At 33.8% G+C, this 10,921-nt stretch overlaps 1 long non-coding RNA gene across 1 annotated transcript; it reads right to left on the bottom strand.

The window, feature by feature from the left end:
• Nucleotides 1-260: 260 nt before the first annotated feature.
• Nucleotides 261-6,365, bottom strand: LOC138695253 (uncharacterized). Its single transcript, XR_011331100.1, has 3 exons — nucleotides 5,888-6,365; nucleotides 5,386-5,463; nucleotides 261-1,661 (listed from the first exon to the last, which is right to left on the bottom strand). It is a non-coding gene; the product is annotated as an uncharacterized lncRNA (long non-coding RNA).
• Between the last annotated feature and the right edge of the window lie 4,556 nt (nucleotides 6,366-10,921).

The raw sequence follows: 10,921 nt of genomic DNA, 5'->3' as shown, positions 1-10,921 counted from the left end.
ATGTGGTGAGCATTTTAAATGAACAGAATGGATTTGAACAATAGAAAAACAGCTGTTTTACCTTCTGCAGCTGCGAGTGTTTTGTTAGCTTGCGGTAATGAAAAGCAAGAAAAACCAAAGAGACTCTGGGAAAGGAAATGGATATCCAGAGGACAGGAGAAAGGATAGAGGCTCATTTACAATGAAAATTACATATAACCGTAACATAAACACAGAAGTTTGCGACCAGGTTATCAAATGGGATCATTCACAATGAGTCACATAAACACTGACATTAACATTGCCGTTAGACGTTAACATGAAAGTATGAAAACTCCAAACTTTCTTGCTTATGCTTACGTGATCTGCAAACAGTACACAATCGTGGAGCGCTGAAGTAGGCCTATACGACAGAATATGATGAAATGGCGTCGTTGTTATGTTTCCATGGGTACCAAGTATCTTTGGGGTTATGTTTATGTCCCCATCATGAATGATGTGATTTTACCGTAACGTTTACATTCTTAAGTTAACGCTTACGTTATGTTTAATTTTCATTGTAAATGGGGCTTTATTCCATGTTCTCAGTAAAGAGCTATTACTAGAGGATCAGTTTTCGTTCAGAAACTTTTTGAGAATGGACGAAGGCACTTTTCGTTTGTTATTGAGTATGGTAGAAACTAAGATTGCAAAAGAAGATACCAGGTTAAGGAAATCTATTTCGCCGGATGAAAAACTCTCTGCCACCATGAGATTTTAAGCAACAGGTGAATCATATCAAAATATGGAATATCACACACGTCTATCAAAATCCTTCCTATGCTACGCTGTTCCCGAAGTTTGCGCAGCTGTGTATGATGCCCTAAAGTACGAATATTTGAGGGTAAGAAATCTCACAATTATAAATAATATTACTTATTTTATTATTAATTCTAGTAAAATTTAAAACAATAAAATAATAATTATAACACTAACATAAATCCACTTATATGGTACTGGTAATTCTAATCATTAAATGCAATTAATTTAAACACGCACTTCCACTTGAAGAGTCCACTGCAAGAATGATGGATGTCATTTGGAATACATTTTTCAGGAGAAGCAATTGAAAGTTTGAAATGCTTAGTGCTCAAAGCTTAACTGTGATTTTCCGATCATTACTGGACAATGACTATCAGTGCTAATGCCATATAACTCTCTATGTAAATTTTATATGTCTTAAGCTATGCATTGACAGTCTTGGTTCATTTTCGACAAGAAAGTGACATCCATCATTCTTGCAGTGGACTCTTCATTTATCAATATTTGCACTAATTGTCACAGTTATCGTGTTCGTCACATTCAGTAACACTTACACCACTGTAATAATAATTATGGTCATTGGCATCTGAGCCTGATCGTGAACAGGATGATCGTGACGATGCAGAGGATGTTGAAGGCCCTACGTCACGTGATGAGTTCATATCCAATTGTCTGCGGACGCCTTCTGTCATAACCTGAATAATTTTCCACTTTGTTTCGTGATAAAGTACTTTGTCTGTAATGTTCCTTAGTTCAGTGGCCATGAATTTTCCGAATATATCAAATTCGTCTTCTTTGATGTTGGCAAAATTTTCGATCATCTTCAGGGCCTTCCGTGCATCGTCCTCGAGAGAGGACTTCTTCCTCTTTAATGAGGGTTTCTAGAACAAAGAAAAGTTAACATCCATTAATAAATTTTAATTTCTAGTTTCCAGGTATAAAGAATGAATGGGAAAAAATTGTGGAGAATTATCAAGCAAGATGGCAGTTCCCTTTGTGTCTAGGCGCAATGGATGGTAAACATGTGGCTTTCAGGTGCTTACGTGAAGATGGATCTCTGTATCATAACTACAAAGGAACGGATAGTATAGTCACAGTCTAGTATATACAGTCTCGAAGCTCAATATTTACTAAATATGCATCCATAGATAGTTGCTAACCACCAGTATCGCTACTATCCCCTCATCACAGATCCTTTCCCTCGCAGACGATAAAAATGTATTGTACTTTCGATATCGTATTCTTTTGAAAAAATTAACACCTTCCTTCTACTATTGAAATATGAAATGCATAAGGTTTATATATTTTTTTTCATAATGTATATATTATTTTTATAAACTCGCTTTCCTGGATCTTTCGGAAGAAGGATAACTCTGACCTCTTTTTCTTACAATTTATAGTGCTACAAACGTCTCCTTGTCCCATATTATTATTCAGATTCTTGTATTTTAGCCATTTACAGTTATTACAACCGATAACGAAAATATTTTCACAGTTTACACAACTTTTTCACAACAATGCGAAATACGGTACAGTCAATGCCTTTTCGATCTAGACCAGGCCGTAATGTATGTTCTGGTTTTCTATTTCAGTGTATGGAGCTCAGTGAAATATTATATTAGAATTTTATTGTGCATCATTGCTAAGTTTTATTTAGTGTAATGTGTCCATAAGTTCCGTTTACTTCTTGTTGCATAATATGTTGCAGAAATAATTCTAAAACTGTGTTATTTTAATGTGAAGAGAATTTTACATGTTAACATAATCTGTTCGCATCAAATTTTAAGTTTAGAATTGAAGATATTTTGAGGTTTAATAAAAATGATTTATAATGTGATTTTAATTTAACATATCTACCTTCCTAGACAGAAAATTTACCATACCACTCCTATGAAATTAGTGTACGTACGATTGTGTTACTTCGTCTCTTAGGTAGTAGATAAATACTCAGTACACAATTGTAGTATTAAAACACAGACAAATAGAATGTGCGGGGTATCATACATGACATTATGTTTATCTATATATATATATATATATATATATATATATATAATTTGAACTGGTAATGGAAATTACGGGAAAACGGCTAAACGGATTTTAATAAATGGTCCCTCATTTTGAAGCTTGGAACCCAACGTTTTCCGGAAAAGTAGTAGTTTTCAGTGAAATGTCAATTTTCCTACATGATTTTCCTATTTTCCAAAATCCATCTGTTGTCAGTTTTGAGAACTAATTTTATGGAATCACGGCCGACTTGATTGAATTTGAGAATAAAATACACACTACAATAAACAATAGGCTATTACACAAAGGCCATGACCTGCAGGGTTGCCGACATATTTAGAGCTCAATTCAATTTGTTATTAAAAACTGATTCTGCAGTGTATAATAATTTTCTGACTACAGCTGTGTATTGGATATTCAGATCTACGAAACTTGAGGCGGTTTGATGACATTATTATCATTAGAAATTAAATATTATTATAGTTAATATCATGATGCATCTATTTTTCATTAATTGTACATAATATTGATGCTATATTGATGACATGAAAGTGAAACGTTTTGAGGTTATGTAAGTAAATGTAGAGAATATCTTAATTTAGATCTTCATTTCTATAATTTACTGAGTGGCTGCTATATATAACTACAAAACTTAAGATAACAATATTGTTATCAAAAATCAAATATTTTTATACTTATTAACCCAGTCCGGTTGGGTCTTTTTCATATATTTAATGGCGGTGTAGTGTAGATATTGATATGTGTCATTGTCGAGAGAGAGCGCTCGAGAGAGCGCAAAAATTAAAGTTCCTAAGGAAAATATATAAAAAGGTATTACTTACTGATAAAATAAGAGGCCTAGAAAATTTTGTAGTCTCCAGATCATTTCAGCAAGATCTCTTAGTAGGATAAAATGATTTTACGCTGTACATTTCAAGTTCTACATGCAGCAGCTATACGAAAATGCTATTGTTCGAAAGCTTAGCAAACCTGACATTTTTTTAACTTTTGCCTACAATCCACAATGACCTGAAATAGCTACTGCTATCGTCCTGACATTGATACTTGCGTTTTCGCGTTGAAACTCAAAAACTGATGTTGGATAGGTTCAAGAGAAAGTATTTGGCCTAAAAAAATCCATTCAGAGGGAGTATGTTTCATCATTATGGAAGCAAATAACTATTAAAAAGACAAGTATTCTTCATTGAAAATAAATCTGAAAAATGTTTATTTGAACGTCTAACGAACTTAGTTTGCAGCAGCATTTGCTGCACAAGCCACTAGTAATGTATAATTGCGAATATAGGAATATAAATAATAACCTATAATTTCCATATGACATAACATAGGCCTATATTAGAGACTTTGTAAATGTAGTTGCTCTAGTAATAGCGCTGTGAGGTTACCGTATTTCAATATAGTCAAGTGTCCGAAGACCAATAAGGCAGCACTCATAAAGCGGTGGAACTAGCGCTGAGGTAGTTCCTGCGATTTCGGAAGTGAAAATCGTTGAATTTATGATTTTTTTTTTTTTTGTGGAGGTGCAGGTGATCGTATAAGCAAGACATAATAAAAGCCAAAACTAACCAAACCTAACCTGTCACAGATCCATATATGCAAGGAGTATGAGTACAAAGGAACTACCTCTGCGCTAGTTTAGCCTACTAACATAGTACATTAATCAGACTTCAGATTGGAGTACCGTAAGAAACGAATAAATACAACTGAAATAGAGACAAATTGCATTTACAAGTTATCACACGTAACTTTATGCTTTATAATGTATAAATGCGAATATTGAAGTATTGGTACAGTAAACATAACCTATAATTTCAACATACGAAAATATCCGTGCGGTGCAACTGAAAATTATTGAATCGTGCATAAATGAATGTACAAAAATTTCGCAATATTTAATCCAAATAAAATCAGGTATTACACATACGAACAACGTAATTTTCACACCAAAAATAATATTACACCTTAACTCGCAAGTGAGTTGTCTGAAGTGTCTCATAATCATTGTTTTAAATTTTATTAATTGAATTACACTACATTTTAGAGAAACATATGCATTCCAACTAATTTATATGGTTGAAACGCCGCCCTTCGTGATCGGGTTAAGCGAGTCACATGGTCTGCCTATATTAGATCACAATGGCAGTGACACAGTCTATTGTTCCTAGTACTCACAGCGCTTCAAGCGGCTAGCAACTATCGCGAGAAATGCAAAAAAATCATCCCTAGCTTCGCAACTGTATATACTAAACTGTGGTGTTACTAACCCCAATTGACTTAAAAGTGACAAATGTGAAAAGTATTGTAAAAGCAGCTTGCGTCTTGCGCAATTTTCTGTTGAAACGTAACAGTGATTTACATAGAAAGTGAAGCAGTGTTTTCAGACAGTCTACGAAACAAATGTCAATAAGTATTGCACACATGCAGGAAGAATACGAGATTCATGCCAACTACTTTTCCAATGAGCGAAGAGTATCCTGGGAAGATGAAAAGATAGAGTAATGAATTAGGATGGAACCTAATGTACTCATTCAATTCACTGTTTTTATATTTATGTAGTCAGTGTATTTTCTAACTTACCGGCACATATTCGGCCCTGGTGACTTCTCTCGGCATTTCAGTTGAAACACTGGTAGTTTCCTGTCCAGATTCGACTAGCTGAAATAAATAAATTAGGCATAAATTAAAATTTTTGGTGTCATATTTTCAGATAAGTTATAATCTGATACAATAAATATTTATATAACAATTTTTTTCTGTCTAAAAACTAAAGATTTGGGCATTTCAGTTGAAACACTGGTACTTTCCTGTCCAGATTCGACTAGCTGAAATAAATAAATTAGGCATATAATAAAATTTTTGATGTCATATTTTCAGATAAGTTATAATCTGATACGATGAATACGTATATAACAATTTTTTTCTGTCTAAAAACTAAAGCTAAGATTTCAGACTGGAAAAAAATTGTCCAATAAATCTTTATTGTATTAAAATGAATTGTCAGTATGTATTAATAATTAATAATTTTTGTTAATACTGTTAATTTCTAGTGATAGAAATAGAGTACGAGAATAGTGCTTACCTGTTGTGTTGCTACGTTGGAATCAGATTGTGTGCATTTTTTAAAGTCATCCAAAAACGTAAGATGTTCGAAAAAATATAACTTCGGAGTATATATATCGTCTGTACCCATTCCACTCTTTTTAGACTTTTCAATTTCATTTTTTTCTCTTGCATATTGACTCCTGATGTTCTTTATTTTTGTTTTGATGTCGGACGGAACAGTATCGGGACGAAGAGACTCCAGATGTTTACAAATAAACTGCAGCGCATTTTCCCTCCGAATCCTATTGTGATAGTCCTTATTTCTGACGTTATATAAGCATGGACATTGCTCGTAAAGCTCGATTAATTTCATGACTTGAGTTTTGTTCCACTCTGACATGACGCTACAAAGCGCTCGGGAACAGAGAAACAGCTGATTAAAAGTTGTCTGCTACTGCCTTTTCCGAACCATGTTCGGGTCCTGTCGCGTGAATTCGGCTGACCCACCTACGGAGATGTCGCACAGAAATAGAACCAGCTTCGACCCAGCAGATGTCGAAAGGGAAGGGACGAAATCCGTACTGCGCATGCACCGGCGCTATAAGTCGAACGGCATTGAGCAAATGTAAATAGCAACGACCTAGAACTAGCTCTGGTAAATAGGGACTTTGTCAGCTGTCCGATGGCTGGTTCGTTCCTCGTAAATCACATCAATAAGACATCAGTCGTGAGACATCTAAGCCAGGAGTTAATGGGGTAGTGTAGTTAGGGCTCTAATTTTTATAAAGTTGATCGTGTAATGGGTAATCGATTACAAACTGTCCGACTCTGATAAAAAGTAAGTGAAGAGAAGGCTATGTATCTATCTATATATATAATTTGAACTGGTAATGGAAATTACGAGAAAACGGCTGAACGGATTTTAATAAATGACCCCTCATTTTGAAGCTTGGAACCCAAAGTTTTTCGGAAAAGTAGTAGTGTTCAGTGAAATGTCAATTTTCCTACATCATTTTCCTTTTTTACAAAATCCATCTTTCGTCAGTTTTGAGAACTAATTAATTGTATTCACGGCCGACTTGATTGAATTTCAGAACAAAATACACACTACAATAAACAATAGGCTATTACACGAAGGCAATGACCTGCAGGATTGCCGACATATTTAGAGCTCAATTCAATTTGTTATTAAAAACTGATTCTGCAGTGTATAATTTTCTCAGTACAGCTGTGTATTGGATATTCAAATCTACGAAACTTGAGGTGGTTTGATGACATTATTACCATTAGAAATTAAATATTATTGTAGTTAATATCATGATGCATCTATTTTTCATTAATTGTACATAATATTGATGCTATATTGATGACATGAAAGTGAAACGTTTTGTGGTTATGTAAGTAAATGTAGAGAATATCTTAATTTAGATCTTCATTTCTATAACTTACTGAGTGGCTGCTATATATAACTACAAAACTTAAGATAATAATATTGTTATTAAAAATAAAATATTTTTATACTTATTAACCCAGTGGGGTTGGGTCTTTTTCATATATTTAATGACGGTGTAGTGTAGATATTGATATGTGTCATTGTCTTCAGTATTGGCTCGAGAGAGCGCAAAAATTACAGTTCCTAAGATCAAAAGGTATTACTTAATGATAAAATAAGAGACCTAGAAATTTTTGTAATCTCCAGATCATTTCAGCAAGATCTCTTAGTAGGATAAAATGATTTTACCGTCTACATTTCAAGTTCTACATGCAGCAGTTATACGAAAATGCTATTGTTCGAAAGTTTAGCAAACCTGACATTTTTTTAACTTTTGCCTACAATCCACAATGACCTGAAATAGCTACTGCTATCGTCCTGACATTGCTATTTGCGTTTTCGCGTTGAAACTCAAAAACTGAAGTTGGATAGGTTTAAGAAAAAGTATTTGGCCTAAAAAAATCCATTCAGAGGGAGTATGTTTCATTATTATGGAAGCAAATAACTATCAAAAAGACAAGTATTCTTCATTGAAAATAAATCTGAAAATTTTTTATTTGAACGTCTAACGAACTTAGTTTGCAACAGTATTTGCTGCACAAGCCACTAATATATATATAATTTGAACTGGTAATGGAAATTACGGGCAAACGTCTGAACGGATTTTGATAAATGACCCCTCATTTTGAAGCTTGGAACTCAATTTTTTTCAGAAAAATAGTAGTTTTCAGTTAAATGTCAATTTTCAACATAATTTTCCTATTTTCCAAAATCCATCTGTCGTCAGTTTTGAGAACTAGCTAAACTAGCTAATTGCATTTCAGAATAAAACAAAACACACATTACAGTAAACAATATTACACGAAGGCCATGATCTGCAAGAATGTTGACATATTTAGAGCTAAAATTAAATTGGTTATTAAAAACTTAACTTACTAAAAATAATTTACAGGTTCGATTCTGTGGTGTGTAATTTTCTGAGTACAGTTGTGTATTGGATATTAAAATCTACAAAACTTGAGGTAATTTGATGACATTATTACCATTAGAAATGAAATTATTGTAGTTAATGCCATGATGTGGCTATTTTTCATTAATTATACATAATATTAATACTATAATGCACCGTTTTGAGGTTACGTAAGTAGATGTAGAGAATATCTTAAATTAGATCTTCATTTCTATAATTTACTGACTGGCGGCTATATATAACTACCAACCTTACGTAAGATAATAATATTGTTATTAAAAATAAAATATTTGTATACTTATTAATCAAGTGGGGTTGGGTCTTTTTCATATACTTAATAGCGATGTGGAGTAGATATTGATATGTGTCATTGTCTTCAGTATTGGCTCGAGAGAGCGCAAAAAATACAGTTCCTAAGGAAAGACCAAAAGGTATAACTTATAAAATAAGAGGCCTAGAAAATTTTCTAATCTTCCAATCAGCATGATCTCTTAGCAGGATGAAATGATTTTATGCTCTACATTTCAAGCTCTATATGTAGCAGCTATACCAAAATGCTATTGTTCGAAAGCATAGCAAACCTAACATTTTTTTAGCTTTCGCCTACAATCTACAATGACCTGACATAGCTATTGCTATCGTCCTGACATTGTTACTTGCTTTTTCGCGTTGAAACTCGAAAACTGAAGGTGGATAGGTTCAAGAAAAAGTATTTGGCAAAAAAAAAAACCATTCGGAGGGAGTATGTTTCATTATTATGGAAGCAAATAACTTTAAAAAATATGATATTTCTTCATTGAAAAGAAATCTGAAAAATTTTTATTTGATCGTCTAATGGAACAAGCCACTAGTTTTATATATATATATATATATATATATATATATATATATATATATATATATATATATATATATATATAATTGGGAACTAGACTATATTGTTATCGTTATATTCCATTTGTCTTTTTCTTTTAAAGAAATGTTGATATTGAAATTAGCGACGGACCTCTTATACCAAATAATTTGATATTAATAATCCTTCGATTGATAAATAATCAAAACCTTGCATTATAAAACAAATTAATTACATTTAGGCTACACAAACAAACAAATCGATGAACACACAAAACACGAAACAGCTCCTTGAGCACCCGACTTCGACAATATTGAAATTGCTTCTGAATTCATTGCTGTTTTGAATCACAGACAAAAGGACATCCGTTTAGTGTGATTGTCGAAATAGTTCAAATTTTGTGTCTTTGAAGTTGTTTCCTGCAACTTACAAATGGCTTTTAAACAACCCGCAGGTTCATTGCCGCCCTCACATAAGCCCGCCATCAGTCCCTATCCTGTGCAACATTAATCCAGTCTCTATCATCATATCCTACCTCCCTCAAATCCATTTTAATATTACCCTCCCATCTACGTCTCGCCCTTCCCAAAGGTCTTTTTTCCTCCGGTCTCCCAACGAACACTCTATATGCATTTCTGGATTCGCCCATACGTCCTACATGCCCTGCCCATCTCAAACGTCTGGATTTAATGTTCCTAATTATGCCAGGTGAAGAATACAATGCGTGCAGTTCTGTGTTGTGTAACTTTCTCCATTCTTCTGTAACTTCATTCCTCTTAGCCCCAAATACTGTACTCCAACCACGAGAAAATCTCCAGGGAATGAAGGGAAGCGGGGTGATGCTGTGAATGAATGTTGATGTTATAAGATGTCATAAGGTCACACACGTGGGTACTCGTATCTATATTGGCTATCTCTCAAAGCACAAACCATAACACTGATATACACATTTTTATACTACCCTAGTTACAAAATTACGCAGTGGCGTAGCGTCAATGTAAGCTAAAAAGCTCAGCTTCCCCAGTTAATAATAATTTCATAATAAACCTGCCGTTTATGAACAAAATTATTTATTAATTTTAATAGAGTTTATATTTATGCGTTAAATATTGTGATGCGGCAGCTCAGGATGATTTGTGATGCAGCAGTAAACAAGAAGCCTGCACACACCAGCTTCCAAGCAGACCGGTTTCTCACACTCATTCTTCAGTGTAACCCATCCCGCAGATTCTCCATCCCTTTGTAACTAAACTACCCTGGTCGCAAGGCACGGAAGAAGCTAGCTTTTACATTGAAAGTATCCGAGTTATCCCTTTTCGTCAGTTGTGTTCAGTTGAAGTATTAGTGTGCATTGCGGCTGATATGATAAATAATGAGTGAAATAACAGTTCCTGACACCAATTTACTTGAATTTTTAGGACAATTCTATTATCAATACTGACTTACGAACAAAAGTGCGATTTAAAAAACAAATGACCGTGTCTATTTGTTAGAGATATGTGTAAACCATGAAATCATATTTTACCACGTACCATTTAAGGTCATGCCTTATTGGTGTTACGAGGTTCCAACCAATCTTCGGATTGCTGGCTTGACATTGACTACTATTTATTTTAAGATTATATTTTTGTAATACGTTTTCTCATATGTACATCAAAGACAACTTGAGTTAGCTTCCCCTGCTCAAAATTTCATGCTACGCCACTGAAAATTAGATCTCTTTTAATCTCTCCATACAGGAAATAACATATGCAGG

The sequence above is a fragment of the Periplaneta americana genome, chromosome 2, assembly GCF_040183065.1.
Source record: "Periplaneta americana isolate PAMFEO1 chromosome 2, P.americana_PAMFEO1_priV1, whole genome shotgun sequence".
NCBI classification, from domain to species: Eukaryota; Metazoa; Arthropoda; class Insecta; order Blattodea; family Blattidae; genus Periplaneta; species Periplaneta americana.
The sequence above is the reverse complement of the archived record's forward strand: the minus strand, read 5'-3'. Positions and strand labels throughout refer to the sequence as shown.